At 49.5% G+C, this 27,108-nt stretch overlaps 1 protein-coding gene across 1 annotated transcript in view; it reads left to right on the forward strand.

The window, feature by feature from the left end:
- Positions 1–19,033: 19,033 nt before the first annotated feature.
- cers2a (ceramide synthase 2a) overlaps positions 19,034–27,108 on the forward strand; it is a 49,031-nt gene continuing 40,956 nt past the window's right edge. Inside the window, exon 1 of the mRNA XM_063041927.1 lies at positions 19,034–19,206. The gene's annotated coding sequence lies outside the window, so the exon portion shown is untranslated. The remainder of the gene's footprint in view (positions 19,207–27,108) is intronic.

Consider the following 27,108-nt stretch of genomic DNA (forward strand, 5'->3'; position numbering starts at 1 on the left):
TGGCCATCATTGAATCATGGCTGAACGATGGTTGTAGTTGGGAACTGAATGTCCAAGGCTGTATTGGTGGTATAGGAAGTAAACAGAGGGGGAGGTATGGCTCTGCTGGTAAAGAATAGCATCAAATCAGTAGGAAGATGTGACATAGGATTGAAGGATGTTGAAACTTTGTAGGTTGAGTTAAGAAACTGCAAGGGTAAAAGGACCCTGATGGCAGTTATATACAGGCCTCCCAACAGTGGCTGGGAGGTGGACCACAGATTGCAACAGGAAATAGAAAAGGCGAGTCAAAAGGGCAATGTTATGATTGTCATGGGGGATTTTAACATGCAGGTTGATTGGGAAAATCAGGTTGGTAATCGATCCCAAGAGAGTGAGTTTGTTGAATGCCTAAGAGATGGCTTTTTAGAGCAGTTTGTCATTGAGCCTACCAGGGAATCAGCTATACTGGACTGTGTGTTATGTAATGAACCAGAGGCGATTAGGGAGTTTAAGGTATAACAATATGATTGATTTGATAGGGAGAGAGTAAAGTCTGATGTTGCAGTATTTCAGTGGAGTAAGGGAAATTACAGTGGTATGAGAGAGGAGTTGGCCAAAGTAAATTGGAAGGAGATGCTGGCAGGGATGACAGCAGGGCAGCAATGGAGTGAGTTTCTGGGAAAAATGAGGAAGGTGCAGGATAGATGTATTCCAAAAACAAAGAAATACTCAAATGGCAAAATACTACAACCGTGACTGACAAGGGAAGTCAAAGCTAATGTAAAAGCTAAAGAGAGGGCGTTCAACAAAGCAAAAATTAGCAGGAAGACGGAGGATTGCGAAGCTTTTAAAAGCCTACAGAGAGCAACTAAAAGAATCATTAGGAGGGAAAAGATAAAATATGAAAGCAGGTTAGCAAACAATATCAAAGTGGATAGTAAAAGCTTTTCCAAATATGTAAAAAATAAAAGAGAGATGAGAGTGGATATAGGACCACTAGAAAATAAGGACAGAGAAATAATAACGTGGAACTAAATGACTATTTTGCATCAGTCTTTACTGTGGAAGATGCTAGAAGTATGCCAGGTATTGTACTGTGTGAAGGAAGAGAAGTGTATGCACAGTTACTATTACAGGGGAGAAGGTGCTCAAAGAGCTGAAAAACCTAAAGGTACATAAGTCACCCAGGCTTGATGAACTGCACCATAGAGTTCTGAAAGAGGTAGCGGTAGAGATTGTGGTGGCATTAGAAACGACCTTTCAAAAATCACTGGACTCTGACATGGTGCCAGAGGACTAGAAAACTGCAAATGTCACTCCACTCTTTCAGAAAGGAGGAAGGCAGCAGAAAGGAAATTATAGACCAGTTAGCCTGACCTCAGTGGTTGGGAAGATGTTGGAGTCAATTGTCAAGGATGAGGTGATGGAGTACTTGGTGACACAGGACAAGATAGTACAAAGTCAACATGGTTTCCTAAAGGAAAATCTTGCCCAATGAAGCTGTTGGAATTCTTTGAGGAGATTGCAAGTAGGATAGATAAAGGGGATGCAGTGGATGTTGTATATTTGGACTTTCAGAAGGCCTTTGACAAGGTTCCACACATGAGGCTTCTTACCAAGTTAAGAGCCAATAGTATTACAGGAAGGTTAGTAACATGGTTAGAGTGAGACAGCAAGTGGGAATAAAAGGATCCTTTACTGGTTGGTGTTCCACAGGGGCTGGTGTTGGGACTTCTTTTAATGCTGTATATAAATGATTTAGGTGGAATAGATGGCTTTGTTGTTAAGTTTGCAGATGATACAAAGATTGACGGAGGGGCAGGTAGTATTGAGGAAACAGGTCGGCTGCAGAAGGACTGAGACAGATTAGGAGAATGGGTAAGAAAGTGGCAAATGAAATACAATGTTGGAAAATGCATGGTCATGCACCTTGGTAGTAGAAATAAATGTGCAAACTATTTTCTAAATGGGGAGAAAATCCATAAACCTGAGATGCAAAGGGACTTGAGAGTCCTTGTGCAGAATACCCGAAACGTTAACTTGTAGGTAGAGTCGGTGGAGGAGAATAAACGATTGACGAGGCAAACGTAATGTTAACATTCATTTCCAGAGGTCTAGAATACAAGATCAGGGATGTGATGCTGAGACTTTATAAGGCACTGGTGAGGCCTCACTTTGAGTATTGTGAACAGTTTTGGGCTCCTCATCTAAGAAACGATAAGCTGGCATTGGAGAGGGTCCAGAGGAGGTTCACAAGGATGATTCCAGGAATGAAAGGGTTATCATACAAGGAACGTTTGATAGCTCTGGGTCTGTACTCACTGGAATTTAGAAGGATGAGGGGGATCTCACTGAAACCTTTCAAATATTGAAAGGCCTAGACAGAGTAGATGTGGAAAGGGAAAGCACCTTTCCCTCCCCCCAACTTTCTGCTTCCACAGGGATCACTCCCTACACAGCTCCCTTGTCCATTTATCCCTCCCCACTGATCTCCCTCCTGGTACTTATCCTTGAAAGTGGAACAGGTGCCACACCTCCTCCCTCACTACCTTTCAGGGCCCCAAACAGTCCCTCCAGGTGAGGCAACACTTCACCTGTGACTCTGGTGGGGTCATGCGTTCAGTGCTCCCGTTGTGGCCTCCTGTTTATCAGTGAGAGTCGGCGTAGATTGGGATACCGCTTCTCCGAGCACCTACAATCCGTCCACCAGGAAAAGCAGGACCTCCCTGTTGCCACCATTTTAACTGCACTTCCCATTCCCATTCCAATACGTCAACCCATAGCCTCCTCTACTGCAGTGATGAGTCCTCACTCAGGCCGGAAGACAAATACCTTATTTTCCGTCTGGGTAGCCTCCAGCTTCATGGCATGAACATCGATTTCTCGAACTTCTGGTAATGAATTCCCCACCTGTTCACCATTCTCCATTCCCTTTTCCATCTCTCACCTTATCACCTCACTCTAGTGTTCCTCCCTCTTTCCTTTCTCCCATCGTCTTCTATCCTCTCCTATTAGATTCCCCCTTCTCCACCCCCTCATCTCTTTCACCAATCAACTTCCCAGCTCTTTATGTCATCCCTCCCCGCTCCCAGTTTCACCTATCACCTTGTGTCATCCCTCCCCTCCCCTCCTCTCACTAACTCTAACTCCCCATCATTTTCCCCCAGTCCTGATGAAGGGTCTCGGCCCGAAACGTCGACTGTACCCTCTTCTCTAGATGCTGCTGGTCATCCTGCCCGTGTGCGTTGCTTGGATTTCCAGCACCTGCAGATTTTCTCTTGTTTGTGATTAATAGGCTCTTGATTGGACATGGCATCAAAGGTTACGGGGAGAAGGCCTGGGAGTGGGGCTGAGGAGGGGAAAAGAAGGATCAGCCATGATTGAATGGTGGAGCAGACTCGATGGGCCAAATGGCCTAATTCTGCTGCTATGTTTTATGGTCTTAAAATAAAACAAATTGCGCAAACAATAAAAGTAAGCAAATAACATTCAGAGCAGAAGTTCATGAGAGTGAGTTCATGGCCACGAAGCCGGTCCAGAAGCCCGTCGGTCGCAGGCCACGGCCTCAGCTCGGTGCAGAGATGAGTAAACCTCGCCGAGCAGCGAGCTGAACCAACCCATCTGTCACCTCCAACCTTGACATCCTGACCTTTTCAATCTGGCCTGGGGCTTAAATCATCCAAACCTCGGGTCCTTGCTCTCGAACCCGGACTTTGCCTCTTCGGTGGTCTCGGGCCCGAGCCCTGCCGACCTTTCCAATTCAGCCCAGTGCTTAAGTCGATCAAACCGTCCGTCTTTCCTCACTCTCAGGCCTAGGTCCGGGCCCCGATGCCTTGACTCAGCTCTGCCACATGGAATCACTTCCAAGTCTGCTCCAGCAATGGGCTCATTCCCTACCCTGGGGCCCCCTCAATCCTGCCTGTAGACGTCACACCACAACCCTCCTGCGCCTTCGGGCCCGGGCCTGGGCCCTGCCCCCTCAATCCCGTCTGTAGACATCACACTACAACCCTTCTGAGCCTTCGGGCCTGGGCCTGGGCCCTGCCACCTCAATCCTGTCTGTAGACGTCACACCACAACCCTCCTGTGCCTTCGGGCCTGGGCCTGGGCCCTGCCACCTCAATCCCGTCTGTAGACGTCACACCACAACCCTCCTGTGCCTTCGGGCCTGGGCCTGGGCCCTGCCCCCTCAATCCGGTCTGTAGACATCACACCACAACCCTCCTGTGCCTTCGGGCCCGGGCCTGGGCCCTGCCCCCTCAATCCCGTCTGTAGACATCACACTACAACCCTTCTGAGCCTTCGGGCCTGGGCCTGGGCCCTGCCACCTCAATCCTGTCTGTAGACGTCACACCACAACCCTCCTGTGCCTTCGGGCCTGGGCCTGGGCCCTGCCACCTCAATCCCGTCTGTAGACGTCACACCACAACCCTCCTGTGCCTTCGGGCCTGGGCCTGGGCCCTGCCCCCTCAATCCGGTCTGTAGACATCACACCACAACCCTCCTGCGCCTTCAGGCCTGGGCCTGGGCCCTGCCCCCTCAATTCCGCCTGTAGACGTCACACTACAAGCCTTCTGCGACTTCGGCCCTGGGCCTGGGCCCTGCCCCTCAATCCGGTCTGTAGAGGTCACATCACAACCCTCCTGCACCTTTGAGACTTCAGTTCACATCACAAAAACATCAGGTTGTACGGGGGGGTTCAAAAGCTCAACTTCAACAGGGAAATTGCAGTGATTGTTCACTGGGAAAAGCGTCATTAATAAAGTCATTAATAGTTTTGTTTGCTGTGCTTCACCAGTGCCATCTTAAACTGGAGAGCTCGGGTGAATGCAGACAGCCTTCTTCCCCAGGGTCAGGGAATGAGGAACTAGAGGGCACAGGTTGTGAGATCATGGAAACTGTACAGATTGTAAAGGAGGAGGTGCTTGCTGTCTTGAGGAAAATTAAAGTGGATAAATCCCCGGGACCTGACAGAGTGTTCCCTCGGACCTTGAAGGAGACTAGTGTTGAAATTGCGGGGGCCCTGGCAGAAATATTTAAAATGTTGCTGTCTACGGGTGAAGTGCCGGAGGATTGGAGAGTGGCTCATGTTGTCCCGTTGTTTAAAAAAGGATCGAAAAGTAATCCGGGAAATTATAGGCCGGTGAGTTCAACGTCAGTAGTAGGTAAGTTATTGGAGGGAGTACTAAGAGACAGAATCTATAAGCATTTGGATAGACAGGGGCTTATTAGGGAGAGTCAACATGGCTTTGTGCGTGGTAGGTCATGTTTGACCAATCTATTGGAGTTTTTCGAGGAGGTTACCAGGAAAGTGGATGAAGGGAAGGCAGTGAACATTGTCTACATGGACTTCAGTAAGGCCTTTGACAAGGTCCCGCATGGGAGGTTAGTTAGGAAAATTCAGTCGCTAGGTATACATGGAGAGGTGGTAAATTGGATTAGACATTGGCTCGATGGAAGAAGCCAGAGAGTGGTGGTAGAGAATTGCTTCTCTGAGTGGAGGCCTGTGACTAGTGGTGTGCCACAGGGATCAGTGCTGGGTCCATTGTTATTTGTCATCTATATCAATGATCTGGATGATAATGTGGTAAATTGGATCAGCAAATTTGCTGATGATACAAAGATTGGAGGTGTAGTAGACAGTGAGGAAGGTTTTCAGAGCCTGCAGAGGGACTTGGACCAGCTGGAAAAATGGGCTGAAAAATGGCAAATGGAGTTTAATACAGACAAGTGTGAGGTATTGCACGTTGGAAGGACAAACCAAGGTAGAACATACAGGGTTAATGGTAAGGCACTGAGGAGTGCAGTAGAACAGAGGGATCTGGGAATACAGATACAAAATTCCCTAAAAGTGGCGTCACAAGTAGATAGGGTCGTAAAGAGAGCTTTTGGTACATTGGCCTTTATTAATCAAAGTATTGAGTATAAGAGCTGGAATGTTATGATGAGGTTGTATAAGGCATTGGTGAGGCCGAATCTGGAGTATAGTGTGCAGTTTTGGTCACCAAATTACAGGAAGGATATAAATAAGGTTGAAAGAGTGCAGAGAAGGTTTACAAGGATGTTGCCGGGACTTGAGAAACTCAGTTACAGAGAAAGGTTGAATAGGTTAGGACTTTATTCCCTGGAGCGTAGAAGAATGAGGGGAGATTTGATAGAGGTATATAAAATTATGATGGGTATAGATAGAGTGAATGCAAGCAGGCTTTTTCCACTGAGGCAAGGGGAGAAAAAAACCAGAGGACATGGGTTAAGGGTGAGGGGGGAAAAGTTTAAAGGGAACATTGGGGGGGCTTTTTCACACAGAGAGTGGTGGGAGTATGGAATGAGCTGCCAGATGAGATGGTAAATGCGGGTTCTTTTTTAACATTTAAGAATAAATTGGACAGATACATGGATGGGAGGTGTATGGAGGGATATGGTCCGTGTGCAGGTCAGTGGGACTAGGCAGAAAATGGTTCGGCACAGCCAAGAAGGGCCAAAAGGCCTGTTTCTGTGCTGTAGTTTCTATGGTTCTGTGGTTCTATGGTTTAAGATGAGGGGGGAGATGAGGAGATGCTGCCGTCAGGTAGGGGGTACAGGAGCCTCAGGGCCCGCACCACCAGGTTCAAGAACGGTTTCTACCCCTCAGCCATCAGGCTCCTGAACAAAAGGGGATAGCTACACTCACCTAAGGCCTCTGTGGTATTGTTATTTCATGTTTGTTATTTATTGCTATTTATTTATATCTGCATTTGCCAGTTTGTTTACAGTTAACAGCTCCTGACGTTTACAGTTTACAGTTATTGTTCTATAGATTTGCGAAGTGTGTTCACGGAAAAGGAATCTCAGGGTTGTGTGTGGTGTGCGTCTATTTCTTTTAGAGCAATGACCCCACCCTCCCAACACTGCATAATGATGTGCATTTCCCTCTCTCTCACTGCAATGTGAATACTCCAGTTTAAGCCATCTCCCGCCAGTGTGCTTTCATTTAATCGATACTGTATGTGCTTTTGCACAGACAACAAATTGCCGACAAGTACGAACCTGAATGCCAGAAGGTATCACAAACTGCACCCACAGTTCCTGGACGAAACGGCGAGAATTAAACAGAACGAAAACACCAAAGTAACAGAGACACAGAGTAACAGAGACAGACGCGCTAAATTTAAAGTGAAAATAACATGGCGATGGTTTCAGCTGGGAAAGTTGCTGAACTTGTGACTTTAGAGATGGACTTTCTGATGCACTAAGAGACAGGCTTGCATGTGGCATGCACAGTCAAAGCACTCAAACGAGGCCACTGGCAGAAAGGGACCTAACCTTAGAATGGGCATTGACCATTGCAATATCGTTAGAGACTGCAACAAAGGATGCAGCAGAACCATAAAAAAGAGGCTAGAATGTGAAATGCACAAAATGTCCCTGAATGATGCAAAAAGACAAAGATGTTATCGATGTGGCAAATCCTCCCAAGATGCAAATGACTGTTGGTTGGAAGAAAAGGTCTGCAGAAAGTGTCACAGACGAGGTCACATAGAGTGTGCAAGGTGGGAAAAAGCACAACCGAGTGACGAGTGTCAAACACGAAACTAAACAAATGCATTAAGTAACCGAGTGTAAAACAGAATCAGACAACACAGAGTCTGACAAAGGTGAACTGTCATTGCCTAGAACTGTATAGTATAACTGAAGCAGGTCACAAACTCATCTGGATTGCAATAGATGTATCTGGTGTAAAACTGAAAATAGAGCTGGATACAGGGTCAACTTTGTCTATAATTCCAGAGGCTGACTACAACAGACTGTTTTCTAAGATACCATTAGAGAAGACCGTAGTGATGCTAAAGACTTACTCAGGCAAAAAAGTGTCTCCCAAAGGCAAACTGAAAGTAAATGTGACATTTGGAGGCTTTTTGTATTGAAACATGGGGGGGGGGCAGCACTTTTTGGATGCGAGTGGCTGAGAAAAATCCAACTGGACTGGCACTCAATCAAAGCTCTCAGTGTGACATCAACAGGCTACAGTAGCCCAAATGGTCGCACTAACCAGGGACTGGCTTAATGCTAATTAGAAGGTGTTTGAGAATAGAATTGTTAAACTCAAAAGCATGGTGGCCTGACCAAGATTCCATGAAGCGCATCCGTTGCCTTACGCACTACATCCTGAAGTGGATGGTGAACTGCAGAGCTTGGAGAGTCTGGCGTTCTCTCCAAGGTTGAGTGGAGCGTTTGGGCCACGCCCATTGTCCCGGTGATCAAGAACAGGGAAGGTCGGAGCCGTTTGCATATCCGGGGATCTCAAGGTAAGCATCTACCTGGTGCCGTGTACTGTGCAGTATCCCCTGCCACGAACAGAAGACATTTTTGCATCTTTGGCAGGCGGGAAGAGGTTTTCAAAGATTGACTTGTCAGAAGCCTATCTGCAAATGAAGACCGAGGGGTCGAGCAGGAAGTTCCTTACAACGCACAAGGGACTGTCCCAGTATAATCGTCTCATCTTTGGCGTTGCATCAGCTCCAGCAATCTGGCAAAGAGCAATGGCCCAAGTGCTCCAGGATATCCCAGGAACACAATGTGACCTTAATAACATCATTGTGACTGGCAAGAATGATGGTGAGCACCTCCAGAACCTTCGTAAGGTGCTTACCAGGCTGAGTGAGTATGGTCTGTGCACAAAGAGAGACAGATGTGAGTATTTCAAGAACAAAATCTCATATTGTGGACATGTCATTGATAGGAATGGCTTACATAATTCACAAGAGAAGATTGAAGCAATGCTGCAGGCAGCCAAACTGGAAAATGTGTCACAACTCATGTCACACTTGGGCTTTGTAAACTACTACCACTGCTTTCTCCCAAACCTTGCCACAGTGCTGCATCCATTGAACTCACTGTTACAGACCGGAACAAAGTGGGAATGGTCAGAAAGGTGTGAAAGAGCATTCAAGAAAACAAAGAGACTGATAACATCCGATGAAATGCTCACCCATTATGACCCATCAGACTGGCGTGTGATGTGTCCCCTTAGAGCATTGGAGCCATTTTGTCACCCATTATGAAGGGTGGACCTGAACTCCCGACTGCGTTTGCTTCAAGGTCACGGAGGAACACAGAACGCAGCTACGCACAGGTTGACCGAGAGGCCCTGCGTCTAGTATGGGGAATAAAGAAATTCCACCACCACCTCTGTGGACAGAAGTATATGCTAATGACAGATCACCAGCTCCTTGCGTCTATTTTCAATCCCAGGAAGGGAATTCCAGTGATGTCTGTTACCCGATTACAACGTTGGGCACTGTTCCTAGGAGCCCACTCTTATGACATAGAGTTCAAGGGTACCAAACAACACAGCAATGCTGATGGCTTGTCACGTCTTCCACTATTGGGAACTGAAGAAGAAAAGTCTTCATACTGTGACCCAGCAGGAGTGTTCCACACTGCATTGGTGGACCAGCTGCCAGTAACAAATTCTGAAATACACAGAGAAACAAGGAAAGACTTGACATTGTCAAAAGTCGATGACATTACCATGCAAGGATGGCCAGCTCATGGTAACCCTGTGTTTCCAGAGTTCTCAGCAAGACAATTCCAGTTGTTGGTATGTCAAAGAACATTGATGTGTGGATCTCGTGTTGTGGTTCCCTTTAAACTGCACACCAGAGTGTTAGAAACTCTGCACGAAGGACACCAGGGTACAGTCAGGATGAAGAGTCTCACCCAGAGCTACGTGTGGTGGCCGGGAATAGATAGGCAGATTGAAAACTTGCCCAAAAGCTGTTTGGGATGCCAACAAGTTAAAAATGCAGAAGGCACCGTTACACCCATCTTCACCATGGCAAAGAGTACATATTGACTTTGCTGGGCCATTCATGGACTCCATGTTCCTGATTGCTGTGGGTGCTCATTCAAAGCGGCTGGAGGTTACACCAAAGAAGTCAACCACCTCAGCAAAGACTGCCTGTACTCTGAGGGCTATCTTCAACAGAAAGGGCTTACCAGAACAAATTGTGAGTGACGACGGACCACAATACACGTTAGAAGGATTCCAACTGTTAATGAAGAAAAATGGCATCAAACATTTCAAGTCAACTCCTCACTACCTAGTAACAAATGGGTTAGCTGAAGAGTTTATCCAAACCTTCAAGATGTCAATTAAAGTGATGGACAAGGAGGACATTCCTCTACAGCACAAGGTGGACAATTTCCTTTTTGTGTATCAGAACTCTGTTCATGCGATGACAAATCAAGCATCTGCAATGCTGTTCGTGAGCAGGAATCTGAGATCTTGCATAGACCTCCTGAAGCCAGACCCACGGAGGGAAGTACAAAATAAACAGTTCTGCCAGTTGCCAAGTGAATCGAGATTGGACAGGAAGTCCGAGTACGTGATTACTGAGAAGACAAGTGGACACCTGGTAGGATAGCTACAAGAACTGGACCCCTGATGTACTCAGTGGATGTTGGAGATCAGACATGAAGACCTCATGTGGACCAGGTACTCGATGCTCAGCTGAAGAACACACCTGAGTCATTTGCATCCAACAAGACGGACACGTTACAGTCACCGGACTCACCTCTCGGTGACGATGTCACTGACAGCGACGTGACACTGGAAACTGAGAACGTTGTCTGAGACCAGACACCTACCAAACCTGATGCCCCTCCACAGACCCAGAGGCGCTATCCTGAAAGAAACAGAGCGCCACCCAAAAGACTGAACCTATAGAACTGTGAAGTTAGGTGTGGACTGTTACGCGAAAGCATGCTTATTTGGAACATGGATTTATGAAAGAGGAATTTAATGTTTTATACAAATACAGTTTATGTTGCATTAATCTAAAGGGGGAGGATGTGTAATGTGTGGATCTATTTCTTTTAGAGCAATAACAACCCCCCCCCCACTGCAATGTGACAACACCAGTTAAAGCCACCTCCCAAGTGCATGCTTTTATTTAATCAATCTGTAGTTGTGCACAGACACAACAACATGTATGTACTCTGATAATAAATTTTACTTTGAAGTTTGAGATTGAATAGGAAACTGAGGGGCAACTTCATCACCCAGAGGGTGGTCAAGATATGGAACGAGCTTCCAGAGGAAGTGGTTGAGGCAGATATATTAACAACATGTAAAAAGCACTTGGACAGGTACACAGACAGCAAAGGTTTGGAGGGGTGTAGTGTCAGCACAGAAATAGGCCCTTCAGCCCAACTGGTCCATACCGACCAGAAACCATTTGAAGTGGTCCTATTAGCCCATGTTTGGTCCAGAATCCCTCTAAACCTTTCCTAACCGTGTACCTGTCCACATCCCTCTAAACCTTTCCTATCCGTGTACCTGTCCATATCTCTCTAAACCTTTCCTATCCGTGTACCCGTCCATATCCCTCTAAACCTTTCCTATCCATGTACCTGTCCACATCCCTCTAAACCTTTCCTATCCGTGTACCTGTCCGTATCCCTCTAAACCTTTCCTATCCGTGTACCTGTCCATATCCTTCTAAACCTTTCCCATCTGTGTACCTGTCCAAGCGTCTTTTAGATGTTTTGTCTCAACTTTTGCTGCATTACCTCTCCCCTGTCTACAAGGCACAGGTCAGGAGTGCGATGGGACATGCTCCACTTCCCTGGGTCAGTGCTGCTCCATTAACTCAAGAAGTTCCACAACATTCGGGGCATAACATGATGGTAGACAGACACCCCATCCACAGCCACTCACACACTCCAACACTAATGCGCAGTAGCAACAGTCTCAACCGTGAACAGTGTACAGATCTCCCCCCGAGAGGGACAGAGGGACACCGGTCAGAGTACAGATCTCCCCCTGAGAGGGACAGAGAGAGAGGGGGGGGGGGACTGAGAGACACTGGGCAATGTACAGATCTCCCCCTGAGAGAGGGGGACTGAGAGACACAGTCAGTGTACAGATCCCCCTGAGAGAGAGAGAGAGAGAGACTGAAAGATACCAGTCAGTGTACAGATATTCCCCTGTCCTGCTGTCTCAGGAGGAGATCCGTACACTGGCCGGTGTCTCTCAGTCCCTCTCTCTCTCAGGGGATATCTGTACACTGACCGGTGTCTCTCAGTCCCTCTCTCTCAGGGGGAGATCTGTACACTGACCGGTGTCTCTCAGTCCCTCTCTCTCAGGGGGAGATCTGTACACTGACCGGTGTCTCTCAGTCCCTCTCTCTCAGGGGGAGATCTGTACACTGACCGGTCTCTCTCAGTCCCTTTCTCTCGGGGGGAGATCTGTACACTGACCGGTGTCTCTCGGTCCCTCTCTCTCAGGAGGAGATCCGTACACTGACCGGTGTCTCTCAGTCCCTCTCTCTCAGGGGGAGATCTGTACACTGACCGGTGTCTCTCAGTCCCTCTCTCTCAGGGGGAGATCTGTACACTGACCACTGTCTCTCAGTCCCTCTCGCTCAAGGGGAGATCTGTACACTGACCAGTGTCTCTCAGTCCCTCTCTCTCAGGAGGAGATCCGTACACTGACCGGTGTCTCTCAGTCCCTCTCTCTCAGGGGGAGATCTGTACACTGACCGGTGTCTCTCAGTCCCTCTCTCTCTCAGGGGATATCTGTACACTGACCGGTGTCTCTCAGTCCCTCTCTCTCAGGGGGAGATCTGTACACTGACCGGTGTCTCTCAGTCCCTCTCTCTCAGGGGGAGATCTGTACACTGACCGGTGTCTCTCAGTCCCTCTCTCTCAGGGGGAGATCTGTACACTGACCGTTCTCTCTCAGTCCCTTTCTCTCGGGGGGAGATCTGTACACTGACCGGTGTCTCTCGGTCCCTCTCTCTCAGGAGGAGATCCGTACACTGACCGGTGTCTCTCAGTCCCTCTCTCTCAGGGGGAGATCTGTACACTGACCGGTGTCTCTCAGTCCCTCTCTCTCAGGGGGAGATCTGTACACTGACCACTGTCTCTCAGTCCCTCTCGCTCAAGGGGAGATCTGTACACTGACCAGTGTCTCTCAGTCCCTCTCTCTCAGGAGGAGATCCGTACACTGACCGGTGTCTCTCAGTCCCTCTCTCTCAGGGGGAGATCTGTACACTGACCGGTGTCTCTCAGTCCCTCTCTCTCTCAGGGGATATCTGTACACTGACCGGTGTCTCTCAGTCCCTCTCTCTCAGGGGGAGATCTGTACACTGACCGGTGTCTCTCAGTCCCTCTCTCTCAGGGGGAGATCTGTACACTGACCGGTCTCTCTCAGTCCCTTTCTCTCGGGGGGAGATCTGTACACTGACCGGTGTCTCTCAGTCCCTCTCTCTCAGGAGGAGATCCGTACACTGACCGGTGTCTCTCAGTCCCTCTCTCTCAGGGGGAGATCTGTACACTGACCGGTGTCTCTCAGTCCCTCTCTCTCAGGGGGAGATCTGTACACTGACCGCTGTCTCTCAGTCCCTCTCGCTCAAGGGGAGATCTGTACACTGACCAGTGTCTCTCAGTCCCTCTCTCTCAGGAGGAGATCCGTACACTGACCGGTGTCTCTCAGTCCCTCTCTCTCAGGGGGAGATCTGTACACTGACCGGTGTCTCTCAGTCCCTCTCTCTCAGGGGATATCTGTACACTGACCGGTGTCTCTCAGTCCCTCTCTCTCAGGGGGAGATCTGTACACTGACCGGTCTCTCTCAGTCCCTTTATCTCGGGGGGAGATCTGTACACTGACCGGTGTCTCTCAGTCCCTCTCTCTCAGGAGGAGATCTGTACACTGACCGGTGTCTCTCAGTCCCTCTCTCTCAGGGGGAGATCTGTACACTGACCGGTGTCTCTCAGTCCCTCTCTCTCAGGGGGAGATCTGTACACTGACCGCTGTCTCTCAGTCCCTCTCGCTCAAGGGGAGATCTGTACACTGACCAGTGTCTCTCAGTCCCTCTCTCTCAGGAGGAGATCCGTACACTGACCGGTGTCTCTCAGTCCCTCTCTCTCAGGGGGAGATCTGTACACTGACCGGTGTCTCTCAGTCCCTCTCTCTCAGGGGATATCTGTACACTGACCGGTGTCTCTCAGTCCCTCTCTCTCAGGGGGAGATCTGTACACTGACCGGTGTCTCTCAGTCCCTCTCTCTCAGGGGGAGATCTGTACACTGACCGGTCTCTCTCAGTCCCTTTCTCTCGGGGGGAGATCTGTACACTGACCGGTGTCTCTCAGTCCCTCTCTCTCAGGAGGAGATCCGTACACTGACCGGTGTCTCTCAGTCCCTCTCTCTCAGGGGGAGATCTGTACACTGACCGCTGTCTCTCAGTCCCTCTCGCTCAAGGGGAGATCTGTACACTGACCGGTGTCTCTCGGTCCCTCTCTCTCAGGAGGAAATCCGTACACTGACCGCTGTCTCTCAGTCCCTCTCGCTCAAGGGGAGATCTGTACACTGACCAGTGTCTCTCAGTCCCTCTCTCTCAGGGGGAGATCTGTACACTGACCAGTGTCTGTTAGTCTCTCTCTCTCTCTCGGGGGGTGATATGTGTACACTGACCGGGTATAGTCCTTGCCCTACACGGCCCATAACCCTCCACTTTTCTTCCATCCATGTGTCTATCCAACAGTCAATTAAATGTCCCTAATGTATCTGCCTGAACCACCACCCTTGGCAGTATTCTGTGTAGAAAAACTACCCCTGACACCCCCCAGTATAGTTTACCCCACTCACCTTAAACAGAGGGGTGCTTCTCAGACTGGGGGCCTGTGACCAGCGGTGTGCCACAGGGGCAGGGATGGGTGCTTGGCCTCCTGTGGTTTCTCATCTATATTAACCATTTGCACGGGCTGGTGGATGGTGTGGCTCACACACTTGCGGCCAGTGAAGAGGGTTGCGTAAGGCTGCAACAGGATCTAAATGAAGTGAGCCTAGGGGCAGGCAGATGGAATTTAATCAGGTCAGTGGGAGGTGCTGCATTTCACAAATTAAACCAGGGTGGGTCTTGCTCCCTGAACAGCAGGGGCCTGAGGAGTGTTGTGGAACAGAGGATCCAACGGGCACAGGTACATGGTTCCCTGAAAGTGGTGGCACAGGTGGCCGGGCTGGTGTAGAAGGTGCTTGGCACACTGGCCTTTGTCAGGCAGGACATTGAGTGTAGAAGTCACGGTTGTCGTCGATGGGACTGCTCTGGGAGTATTGTGTACAGTTCTGTCCACTCAGCTATAAGCTGGGGACGGGGCAGACACGGTTCACAAGGCTGTCACCGGAACTGGAAGCCTTGAGCTGGAGTGGTTTTTCCCTGGATCAGAGTGCCACGGGCATGTCTGAAAGGATGCTGACAGAATTCAAGAAAAAGCTCCCGATATGCTCCTGTGCAAGCCGTTTATCTGAATACTCTGAGCAAACACAGAGCCTGATAAGGACTAGTCCAGAGCCGATAAGCTTGCAAAACCTGTATCTGCCCCACTAAAGGGGACATGTCCTGCCAATGCAAACAGCCATAAGACAATTAACCCTTCAATAACTCATTGTCACAGACACAAAGACCCAAGTTGCTCGTTAACACAGTACAGGGACACCCGCACTGGAGATCAGTCGAACAAGTCTCCCTGAACTCAGCATTTAGTTCCTGGGTGTCATTATCTCAGAGGACCGACCCTGGGCCTAACACATTCAGACAGTCACAAAGAAGGCATTTCGTCATTCGGAATTTGAGAAGATGTGGTAAATCAGATTTATGGTGGAGAGGTTGCATCACCTTGTGGTCTGGAGACTCCAAAGTTCGGGACGACTAGAGGCTGCAGAGGACTGTACTATCGGACTCCCATCACGGTCTCAACCTACTCCACCATCAAGGACATCTCCAAAAGGCAGCATCCATCAGCGAGGACTCTCACCACCCAGGACCTGCCCTCTTCTCATTACTACCATCAGAGTGGAGGTACAGGAGCCCAGAGAGCAGCATTTCAACACTTTAGGAACAGCTTCTTCCCCTCCACCATCAGATTTCTCAACGATCACCTCATTATTTTGCTTTCTTTGTGCAATTAATTTATTTTTATATTTCCTATTTTAACCTATAGCAACCTTTTATGCCTTGTACTGTACTGCTGGTGCGAAAGAACCAATTTCACGACATATGTCAGTGATGATAAACCTGGCTCTGGTTCCTGTTCATAATGTGGTGTCAGAGAGTCACAGGACAAAACAGCAAGGAAACAGGCCCTTCAGCCCATCCACTGCAGACCAAGGCCAATCGGCCCAACTGGTCCATCCACTGCAGAGTTTGTCTGTGTTTGACCCACATCCCTCTAAACCTTTCCTATCCGTGTACCTGTCCGTATCCCTCTAAACCTTTCCTATCCGTGTACCTGTCCGTATCCCTCTAAACCTTTCCTATCCGTGTACCCGTCCGTATCCCTCTAAACCTTTCCTATCCGTGTACCTGTCCATATCCCTCTAAACCTTTCCTATCCGTGTACCTGTCCGTATCCCTCTAAACCTTTCCTATCCGTGTACCTGTCCATATCCCTCTAAACCTTTCCTATCCGTGTACCTGTCCGTATCCCTCTAAACCTTTCCTATCCGTGTACCTGTCCGTATCCCTCTAAACCTTTCCTATCCATGTACCTGTCCATATCCCTCTAAACCTTTCCTATCCGTGTACCTGTCCGTATCCCTCTAAACCTTTCCTATCCGTGTACCTGTCCAAGTGTTTTTTAAATGCTGTTAATGTACCTGCTTCAACCACTTCCTCTGGCAGCTCGTTCCATAGACTGACCACCCTCTGGGTGAAGAAGTTGCCTCTCAGGTGCCTATTAAATCTCTGCCCTCTCATTTTAAAGCTCTGGCCTTGATTTCACAAACCCAGGGGGAAATCGGCATGAATTCATCCTATCGATGCTCCTCATGATTTTATACACCTCTATAAGGTCACCTGTCCGTCTTCTGCACTCTGAGGAATAAAGTCCGTCTGTCCAACCACCAGCATCCCTGACACCTGCCCCCCTCCGTGTAGCCCAGCACATCTTCTTTAAGCTCCCCCCCCCCCACCCTTCTGCTGCAATGCATTAGGTATTGATACCCTGGGGAAAAGATACTGACTGCTTACTCTATCCACAACTCACATAATCTTAGAAACCTCGGTCCAGTTCCTCTCAGCCTCCCCGACAGCAGTGAGAACAGCCCGAGTTTAGAATACAGAACGTCACAGCATGGTCCAGGCCCTGGTGTCCACGATGTTGTTCCCACCTTTTAACCTACTCCCAGATCAATCTAATTACTCCCTCTTACATGGCCCTCCATTTTACTATCATCCACGAGCCTATCTAATTTTTAAAAATGCACCTAATATATCTGCCCCTACCACCACCCCTGGCAGGGTGTTCCACACACCCAGCACTCTCTGTGAGAAAAAAAAACCTCTGTCATCTCCTCTCCCCCACCCCCATACGTTCCTCCAATCTCCTTAAAACGATGCCCCTTCATGTTAGCCATTTCCACCCTGGGAAAAACTCTGACCGTCCACTTGATCTATTCCTCTAGTCATCTTGCACACTCTATCAAGTCACCTCTCATCCTCCTTCACTCCAAAGATAAAAGCCCCAGCTCACTCAACCAGTCAGGCACGCTCTCTGCTCCAGACAGCGTCCTGGTAAATGTTCTCTGCACCCTCTCCAGAGCTCCCACATCCTTCCTAAAATGAGGCGGACAGAACTGAACACCCTAGATAAAGACTAGGGTGAAAAAGACTAAGGAGCTGGTGGTAGACCTGAGGAGACCCAAGGTAACGGTGACCCCTGTTTCCATCCAGGGGGTCAGTGTGGACATGGTGGAGGATTACAAATACCTGGGGATACGAATTGACAATAATCTGGACTGGTCTAAGAACACTGAGGCTGTCTACAAGAAGGGTCAGAGCCGTCTCTATTTCCTGAGGAGACTGAGGTCCTCTAACATCTGCCGGACGATGCTGAGGATGTTCTACGAGTCTGTGGTGGCCAGTGCGATCATGTTTGCTGTTGTGTGCTGGGGCAGCAGGCTGAGGGTTGCAGACACCAACAGAATCAACAAACTCATTTGTAAGGCCAGTGATGTTGTGAGGATGGAACTGGACTCTCTGACGGTGGTGTCTGAAAAGAGGATGCTGTCTAAGTTGCATGCCATCTTGGACAATGTCTCCCATCCACTACATAATGTACTGGGTGGGCACAGGAGTAGATTCAGCCAGAGACTCATTCCACCAAGATGCAGCACAGAGCGTCATAGGAAGTCATTCCTGCCTGTGGCCATCAAACTTTACAACTCCTCCCTTGGAGGGTCAGACACCCTGAGCCAATAGGCTGGACCTGGACTTATTTCCTGGCATAATTTACATATTACCATTTAACTATTTATGGTTTTATTACTATTTATTATTTATGGCGCCACTGTAACGAAAACCAGTTTCCCCCGGGATCAGTAAAGTATGACTATGACTATAAGATTGTCCAACCTTATGGAAGAACTCAGCAGGCCGAGCAGCTTCTATAGACAGATGAGCAGTCGGTGCCTGACCATCAAATATCCTCCGTCAGAACGCAGAACGAAGCCAAAAACCCCTCACACACACACACACTCACACTCACAAAAGTTCTGCAGATGCTGGAAATCCAGAGTAACTAACACACACACACAGTTCAGCAGATGCTGGAAATGGAGAGTAACTATCACACACACACACCGCTGGAGGAACTCAGCAGGTCAGGCAGCATCTCTGGAGGGGAATAAAGAGTCGACTCGGGCCGAGACCCATTCATCAGCTCAAAACATCCACTGAGCCTCTCCAGCATTGTTTGTGCGTGATCAGAGAAGTTCGTTCCAATCTGTCTGCTTCTTGCCCTGTCTTGCCCTCTCTCGAATCCTTGTCCCTCACTCGCGGTTTACCCTCGGGGTGGGGTAGTGGTCATTGTGAATTTCAGCGAGGGGTGGTCTTATTAAATCTCCTGGCCTGTTGGAACTCAATTCGCACACGGCCGAAACACAGCCCTCAAAGCATTGCGAGCGAAGGTAGTCTCCAGTAAACAGCATTTCCCAGCCCGTTCAAAGGCAGCGGGATGAAAATGATTTCAAAACGTCTTCCGGTTCCTAAACTCCCCCCTCTCTCCCTCTCTCTGTGTGTCTCTGTCTCTCTCTCTCCCCAGAGCTGACGTTGGTTTGAAACGTCACTGCATTTTCTGTACTCTCATTCTGGTCCCAGTCTGGAGCCGCTTGTAAAACATCTACGAGACGGGACAAGCGGTGGAGAGGGGGAGATTGTCCCTGTAGACGCTTCCAGAAAAGAAGTAAGTCGCCTCGTTTTGCTTGTTTTCAAACTGGCTTTTAATTTAGTGGAAACTTTTGGTCAGCGAGTTGTTTTTTGTATGCACACGTGTCTGTTCTGTGCGTCTCCCGTTCCCGTTCCCAACACCGCTACGTTTGTCCTACTGATAGATATTTTTGTGTGGGGGTGGGGGAGAGATTAGCTTGTCAATTTCAAGTGAAATTCACAAACTCCCGGCCTAGGATCCGCCCTTCAACAAAGAGGGGAGAGAGAGCGAGAGACGCGGAAAGGCGGGGACTGGGGACCGCCTAGAGTCGATTACTTCCAGTTAAAAAAAACGTAGTTTGCAGTTCCTCTGGGCTCGTCTTTTTTCCCCCTTGGCCTTTTGTAAGGCCAGTTTTCCGCTGTTTTTAGGGGAGGGGACACTGCAAGTGGGTGTGTGGAGGGAGAGGTTGGGGACATCTCCAGTCTATCTCCCGGCCGCTGGCGCGGTTCACTGACAGATAAACACACACACACACACACACACACAGGGACACACACACACACACACACACACACACAGGGACAGACACACACACACACACACACACACACACACACACACACACAGGGACAGACAGACACACACACACACACACACACACAGGGACAGACACACAGACACACACACACACAGGGGTGTCCGCGGGATCCCTGACTTTGTGTTTCACTGATGAGTCAGTCCCGACCCCCCACCCCTCCGACACACAGACACCCGTTACTCCTCTACAGGGTGTGATAGCTCTCCGGCTGTTTTCTGATCCGCTTAGAAAATATTGTATGTGCGTCTGTTTGCGCTTGCGTTTGCCTGTCTGTTAATCTTTGTGTGTGTCAGTTTGTGTGTCTGCCTGTCTGTGTGTTTGTCTATTTGTGTGTGTGTGTGTGTATATGTGTGTGTCTGTATGTATGTCGGGGTGTGTGTATGTCTATTTGTGTGTGTGTGTGTATATCTATGTGTGTCTGTATGTCGGGGTGTGTGTGTATGTCTATTTGTGTGTGTGTTTGCCTGTCTGTGTCTGTGTGTATATCTATGTGTGTGTCCCTGTCTGTGTGTATATCTATGTGTGTGTGTCCCTGAGTCTGTATGTACAAGGCCTATCCCTCTCCCTCTGTATAACTCCACTCATCGCCCAGGCCCACACTTTGGCTCAGAGAAACTTTGTTTCCCACACACACTGTCTTGACTTTTAAAAAAAGTTGTCACTTGGTACTACCACACAGAAGCGAGCCCTTTGGCCCACGGCACCAAAACTGACCATACCTGTCTGTATTAACCAGGTCTGTCTGCATTAATTCCACATCCGTGTCCTGCCTGTCCAGATACCTCTGGCGGTTCATTCATGATACCAACTCCTGCCTGTGTGCCAACCTCCCCCTCTCAACCTAAGTTTATGCCCTCTGGATTTCGGCTCCCCTGCCCTGGGGAAAAAAGATTGTGACCATCCACTTCATCTAGGCCCCCCCCACCCCGTAGTTTTGTAAATCTCTGAGGTCTCCCTCAGCCTCCTTCCCGCCAGAGAAAACTGTCCCAGCCTGTCCAGTCTCTCCTTGTAACTCAGTCCCTCCAGTCCCACTTACATCCTCGTGAATCTTTTCTGCCGCCTCTCCAGCTTACTGACATCCTTCCTGTAGCTGGGTGACCAGAACTGCACACGGATCTCCCAGGTGAGGTCTAACCAACATTTTGTACGGTGAACTGTCTCCCACCTCAATACCTGGAGGGTGCAAGTCTGCGTGTGCACAAGGGCAATGAAAAACGACAGACGCATAGCATCGGATACACAACATTCACAAGGAAGACATAAAATAAATACAAATTATATACATTACTTACAAGGAAACACAATTAGAACAAAAAATAATAGTGCAAAGTGGTCACAGTGTTTCTGTACTGAGATGGTGATTGGGGTTGTGCTGGTCGGTTCAGGAATGGAATGGTTGAAGGGAAGTCGCTGTTCCTGAACCTGGTGGTGTGGGACTTCAGGCTTCTGTACCTCCTGCCCGATTGGAGCTGTGAGAAGATGGCCTGGCCCGGATGGTGGGGATCTCTGATGATGGACGTTGCCTTCTTTAGAGAGCGTCTCCTGTAGATACGACCAATAGTTGGGATGGATCTGCCCGTGATGTTTTGAGCTCAGTCAGCAACTTTTTAATGTTCCTATACATTTGAATTACTGTATCAGACTGTGATGTAACCAGTCAGGATACTGTCGAAGGTACATCTGTAAAAGTTTGTGAGAGTGTTTGGTGACCAGTTGAACCTTCTTAGCCTAAAATTTAACTTGTGGTAGTGAGGTGGTTAGTGCAACGCTTTACAGTACTAGCAACCCTGGTTCATTTCCACGGCTGCCTGTAAGGAGTTTGTACATTTTGTCCGTGACCACATGGGTTTCCTCCAGGTGCTCCGGTTTTCCTCCCACAGTGGAATAATCGATCATTGTAAGTTGTCCCATGATCAGGCTAGGATTAAATCAGGATTGTTGGACAATGCATTCAAAAGACTGGAAGAACCTCTTCTGCTTTGCATCGCAATCAATAACACCCTCCTGAGAGGAGAACACAGTGTTGGCAGGGCATTCCAGGGAGCTGAAAATACAGAAACAGGCCCTTCAGCCCATCTGATCTGTGCCGACCAGGATGGCCACATAAGTGAGTCTCATTTGCCGCATTGGACCTGTCTCCCTCAAAACCTTGTACAAGTGCAATATAGTGTCCCAGCTCCTGTACTCCGTTCTCTGACTGGTAAACACCTTCACTACCCTGCCTATCTGTAACAGAAATAAATGAGGAGCTGTGCATTCCCCCCATGACCACTTCTAAACACGTACGGTGTAGTAGGTGTAAACTCGAAATAAATAGCTAGAAGTTTGTCATGGACCAGTCATCTCCTGGTCCATCCTCCATTACTGAAATCCCCTCTGCAGCAGTCACTTACCTCCCTTGATTCCCTTAGTGAGCAATAGACATCTTCCCATTGGCTCATGATACAATAGACATCTTCCCATTGGCTCATGATACAATAGACATCTTCCCATTGGCTCATGGTACAATAGACATCTTCCCATTGGCTCATGGTACAATAGCGATCTACCCATTGGCTCATGATACAATCAATCAGAATCAGCCTGACCCCCCAGTGTGGTGGATGAGTGGGGAGGGGAAGGTGGAGTCATACAACTGAGGAACACCCACCCTCATTTCATTCTGCCTCTGTTCCTGCCAACTCCCCCCAGATTTTACTCCTCGGGGGGGTGGGGGGGGGTGATTTTCTGAGGCTGATTTAGCCCACTGACTCCACACATGGCAGGAAAGCAAAACGCACGTGTTCACACTGAGTCAAAGGTCAGGATCGAACCCGGCTCCGCCCACTGCTCATTGGGTACAGTGTAGTCCCCTTTCAGTAAGGCAAGCATCCTCCAGGATAACAGTTAATGTTATTTTGGGGGCCCTGAAGATCCCACCACACCTTGCTGGGGCTGGTGGCGGAGCATTGTAGGACAGGAGTTGGGACTCAGCCCGTCAGCAAGACAGTGGCTGACTGAGTAAGGGCAGATGGCTTCCTGCTCTGGAGATCACCGGTTATCTGGTTGGGTTCTGCAGATGCTATCTCTGAGAAGCGGATCTGAAGAGGGTTGCCAGGCCAGTTTGGATTCAAGCTGATCTCTTGGATTTAAGTCCACGACTCCTGTTCACCAGTTTGGCTGTGTTCTCCCAATCTTGCATCGGGAAGTTCACAAGGAGAAGATCACCCCCTGTATTCACCCCTCCTCTCCCTCCGCCATCCTCAGACACCCAGACGTTTGACTCCACCCTTGTATACTCACCAACACCTTGCACAGTGGGAAGGGAATGTGTACACTGTAAATGTTTACTAAAAACCTCTTCAAAGCTGAACTCAGTCGCTCACCTGTGTGATGGGACGGTGTAGAGGGAGTTTCACTCTGTGTCTGACCCCGAGAGTGTGTGATGGGACGGTGTAGAGGGAGTTTCACTCTGTGTCTGACCCCGGGAGTGTGTGATGGGACGGTGTGGAGGGAGCTTCACTCTGTGTCTGACCCCGGGAGTGTGTGATGGGACGGTGTAGAGGGAGCTTCACTCTGTGTCTGACCCCGGGAGTGTGTGATGGGACGGTGTAGAGGGAGCTTCACTCTGCGTCTGACCCCGGGAGTGTGTGATGGGACAGTGTAGAGGGAGCTTCACTCTGTGTCTGACCCCGGGAGTGTGTGATGGGACGGTGTAGAGGGAGCTTCACTCTGCGTCTGACCCCGGGAGTGTGTGATGGGACGGTGTAGAGGGAGCTTCACTCTGTGTCTGACCCCGGGAGTGTGTGATGGGACGGTGTAGAGGGAGTTTCACTCTGCGTCTGACCCCGGGAGTGTGTGATGGGACGGTGTAGAGGGAGCTTCACTCTGCGTCTGACCCCGGGAGTGTGTGATGGGACGGTGTAGAGGGAGTTTCACTCTGCGCCTGACCCCGGGAGTGTGTGATGGGACGGTGTAGAGGGAGCTTCACTCTGCGTCTGACCCCGGGAGTGTGTGATGGGACGGTGTAGAGGGAGCTTCACTGTGCGTCTGACCCCGGGAGTGTGTGATGGGACGGTGTAGAGGGAGTTTCACTCTGTGTGTGACCCCGGGAGTGTGTGATGGGACGGTGTGGAGGGAGTTTCACTCTGTGTCTGACCCCGGGAGTGTGTGATGGGACGGTGTAGAGGGAGATTCACTCTGTGTCTGACCCCGGGAGTGTGTGATGGGACGGTGTAGAGGGAGATTCACTCTGTGCCTGACCCCGGGAGTGTGTGATGGGACAGTGTAGAGGGAGTTTCACTCTGTGTCTGCCCTGGGCTGTCCCCGTTGCAGAGGATTGAACGACGTGGGGTTGAAGTATACAGTGTTGAGGATAAGTAACAATTACAGAATAACTCTGGAGAGCGAAGGTTGAGGACATTGGACAGTTTTGCAAGCCAAACAACAGCTGATGTTATAACCCCAGTACCTGCTGATCCCAGTCTCCTGTTGTCAGGCTCCAGTGATATCTGTGCTATCTTCGTCTGCTCTTCAAATCACCTTGAACTGGGAATACAGGAGTTTATGAACAATGTATCTGTCCTATCTACATCCAGGGATACAATGATGCTGGTTCAATCCCTTACTTTGTATCAACCCACTTTGCAATTGCATTTCATCCGCCGATTCCCAGCTGGATCACAGAATGCAACTCCCTCCACACGCTCCCGGGATCAGACACAGAGTGAAACTCCCTCCACACCGTCTAATCACACATTCCCAGGGCCAGACACAGAGTGAAACTCTCTCTACACAGTCCCATCACACACTCCCGGGGTCAGACACAGAGTGAAACTCCCTCTACACCGTCCCATCACACACTCCCAGGGTCAGACACAGAGTGAAACTCCCTCTACACCGTCCCATCACACACTCCCGGGGTCAGACACAGAGTGAAACTCCCTCTACACCGTCCCATCACACACTCCCAGGGTCAGACACAGAGTGAACTCCCTCTACACCGTCCCATCACACACTCCCGGGGTCAGACACAGAGTGAAACTCCCTCTACACTGTCCCATCACACACTCCCGGGGTCAGACACAGAGTGAATTCCCTCTACACCGTCCCATCACACACTCCCGGGGTCAGACACAGAGTGAAACTCCCTCTACACCGTCCCATCACACACTCCCGGGGTCAGACACAGAGTGAATTTTCCCTTCCTCACTCTTGGATGACACTATAAGGGCGGCCCAGTGGTGCATTGGGTTGAGCCTGATAGCCGGGTGCAGTCTCAGCCCCTTCCCTGGGTGTGTGTCTGTGCAATTTGCACATTATTCCTGCAACCGTGTGGGGTTTCCCCCAGTTCATTATCGTCCCACATCCCAAATGTGTGGTGTCAGTGGATTTACTGGCTGCTGTAAATGGTCACCCACCCCCCCCCCCCCAGTGTGTGGGTGAGGAGTCGAGCCTGGGGAGGGGGTGTTAATGGGGACGTGGGGAAGAATGATACAGGAATTGGAAGTTGGTGCTCGGTGTAGACTGGAATGGGCTGATACTGGTCTTTCCCTGAGACAAAAGGTGCAGTCTGTTGCTTGATCCTTGACTTTTGAGCAATGCATTTCCCTTTGCTTGGAGGGGTTCAGAGGTCAGATGTCACATTTCTGATGTGTTCCTGTTTAATCTATCCCCAGTGTGGACCCTGCTTCCACCAGGGACGAGTGGGTTGGGGATTCTTCGGGAAAGGGTCTGGGTATCTGCCCTCACACTGTCACAGAGCTCTTGCCTGATGTGAAGGAAGGCTCATGTTACAAAGAACAGTACAGCACTGAGCGGGTCATCGAACCCAACCTGATGCCAGTTTGTACTAAATGTCTTCCCCTTGTGCATCATTCATCTCCTTCCCTCCCCTTGTGCATCGTTCATCTCCTTCCCTCCCCTTGTGCATCGTTCATCTCCTTCCCTCCCCTTGTTCATCGTTCATCTTCTTCCCTCCCCTTGTTCATCGTTCATCTTCTTCCCTCCCCTTGTTCATCGTTCATCTTCTTCCCTCCCCTTGTTCATCATTCATCTCCTTCCCTCCCCTTCATATTCAGGTGCCTATCTAACAGGCTCTTCAAATCCTCCAGATTTCCGGTCCTACCCCTGCTAACCCATTCCATTGTATGTATAAAGGCTTGCCTCTCATGTCGCCTTTCAACTTCACCACTCCTTCTAATCTTAAAAGCCTCTGGTGTTTGACGCTTCTGCCCTGGAGTAAAGATCTGGCTCTCTGCTCTATCTGTGCCCCCTCATAATTGTATAAACTTCTATCAGATCTCCCCTCAGCATTCACCTCTCCAGAGAAAACAGCCTAAGTTGTCCAATCTCTCCTTGTAGCTCATGCCCTGTAATCCAGGCAGCATCCTGGTGAACATCTCTCTAAACCCCCCACATGTTCCCTGTGATGGGGAGACCAGGACTGCACACAGTACCCCTGTTAAAGATGCTGATAAACAGTTTGCCTCACACAGATTACTTTTGTGAAACGCACAGTGATAATGTTCTTTGTGATAACCACCAACATGATTCAAGGATGTGCTGGGGGCATCCTGCAAGTGTCACCATGCCCACAACTCACTAACCCTAACCTGTATGTCTTCGGAGTGTGGGAGGAAACCAGAGCACCCGGAGGAAACGCACACAGTCACGGAGAGAACGTACAAACTCCTTACAAGCTGCAGTGGGTATTGAACCGCAGTCGCTGGTCGCTGGTGTTGTAAGGTGTTATGCTAACTACGCCGCCCAAGAAAGAGGCAGGCGCATTATCGAAAGATGCGTGGATTGGGGGTAATGGGGAGCTAGTCCAGGAAGGGAGGGGCAGCCTGGGACATCAGATAGAGTGGTGGGATAGGTTTGATGGGCTGAGCGGTCTGCTCCTGCTCCTGTTGTGTCCTTGTGTGAACTGGACCCATCCCCGGATGGGGGGGGTGGGGGAGTGTGGACAGGCTGGGGTTCAGGGGAGTGAGAGCAGACAGGAAGTCGATCCTGAGGGGTGGGGGAGGGCAGGGGCTCAAAGTCAAGTTTATTATCAAGTGCAGAAGTGCAATGAAACACTAGCACATAGTGTCAGAAACACAACGTTCACAAGTAACCAAAAATTAAAGAAAGTAAAGAATGAACGCAATCAGAACAATGAAACAACATTTATTGTATAGCAAAGTGATCCTAATGTTCCTGTTGCTGAGATGGTGATTGGGGTTGTGCTGGTCGGTTCAGGACCCGAATGGTTGAAGGGAAGTCGCTGTTCCTGAACCTGGTGGGGTGGGACTTCAGGCTTCTGTACCTCCTGCCCAGTGGGGAGCTGTGAGATTTCATGGCCCGGATGGTGGGGATCT

Source organism: Mobula hypostoma, chromosome 2 (assembly GCF_963921235.1).
Source record: "Mobula hypostoma chromosome 2, sMobHyp1.1, whole genome shotgun sequence".
NCBI lineage: Eukaryota > Metazoa > Chordata > Chondrichthyes > Myliobatiformes > Myliobatidae > Mobula > Mobula hypostoma.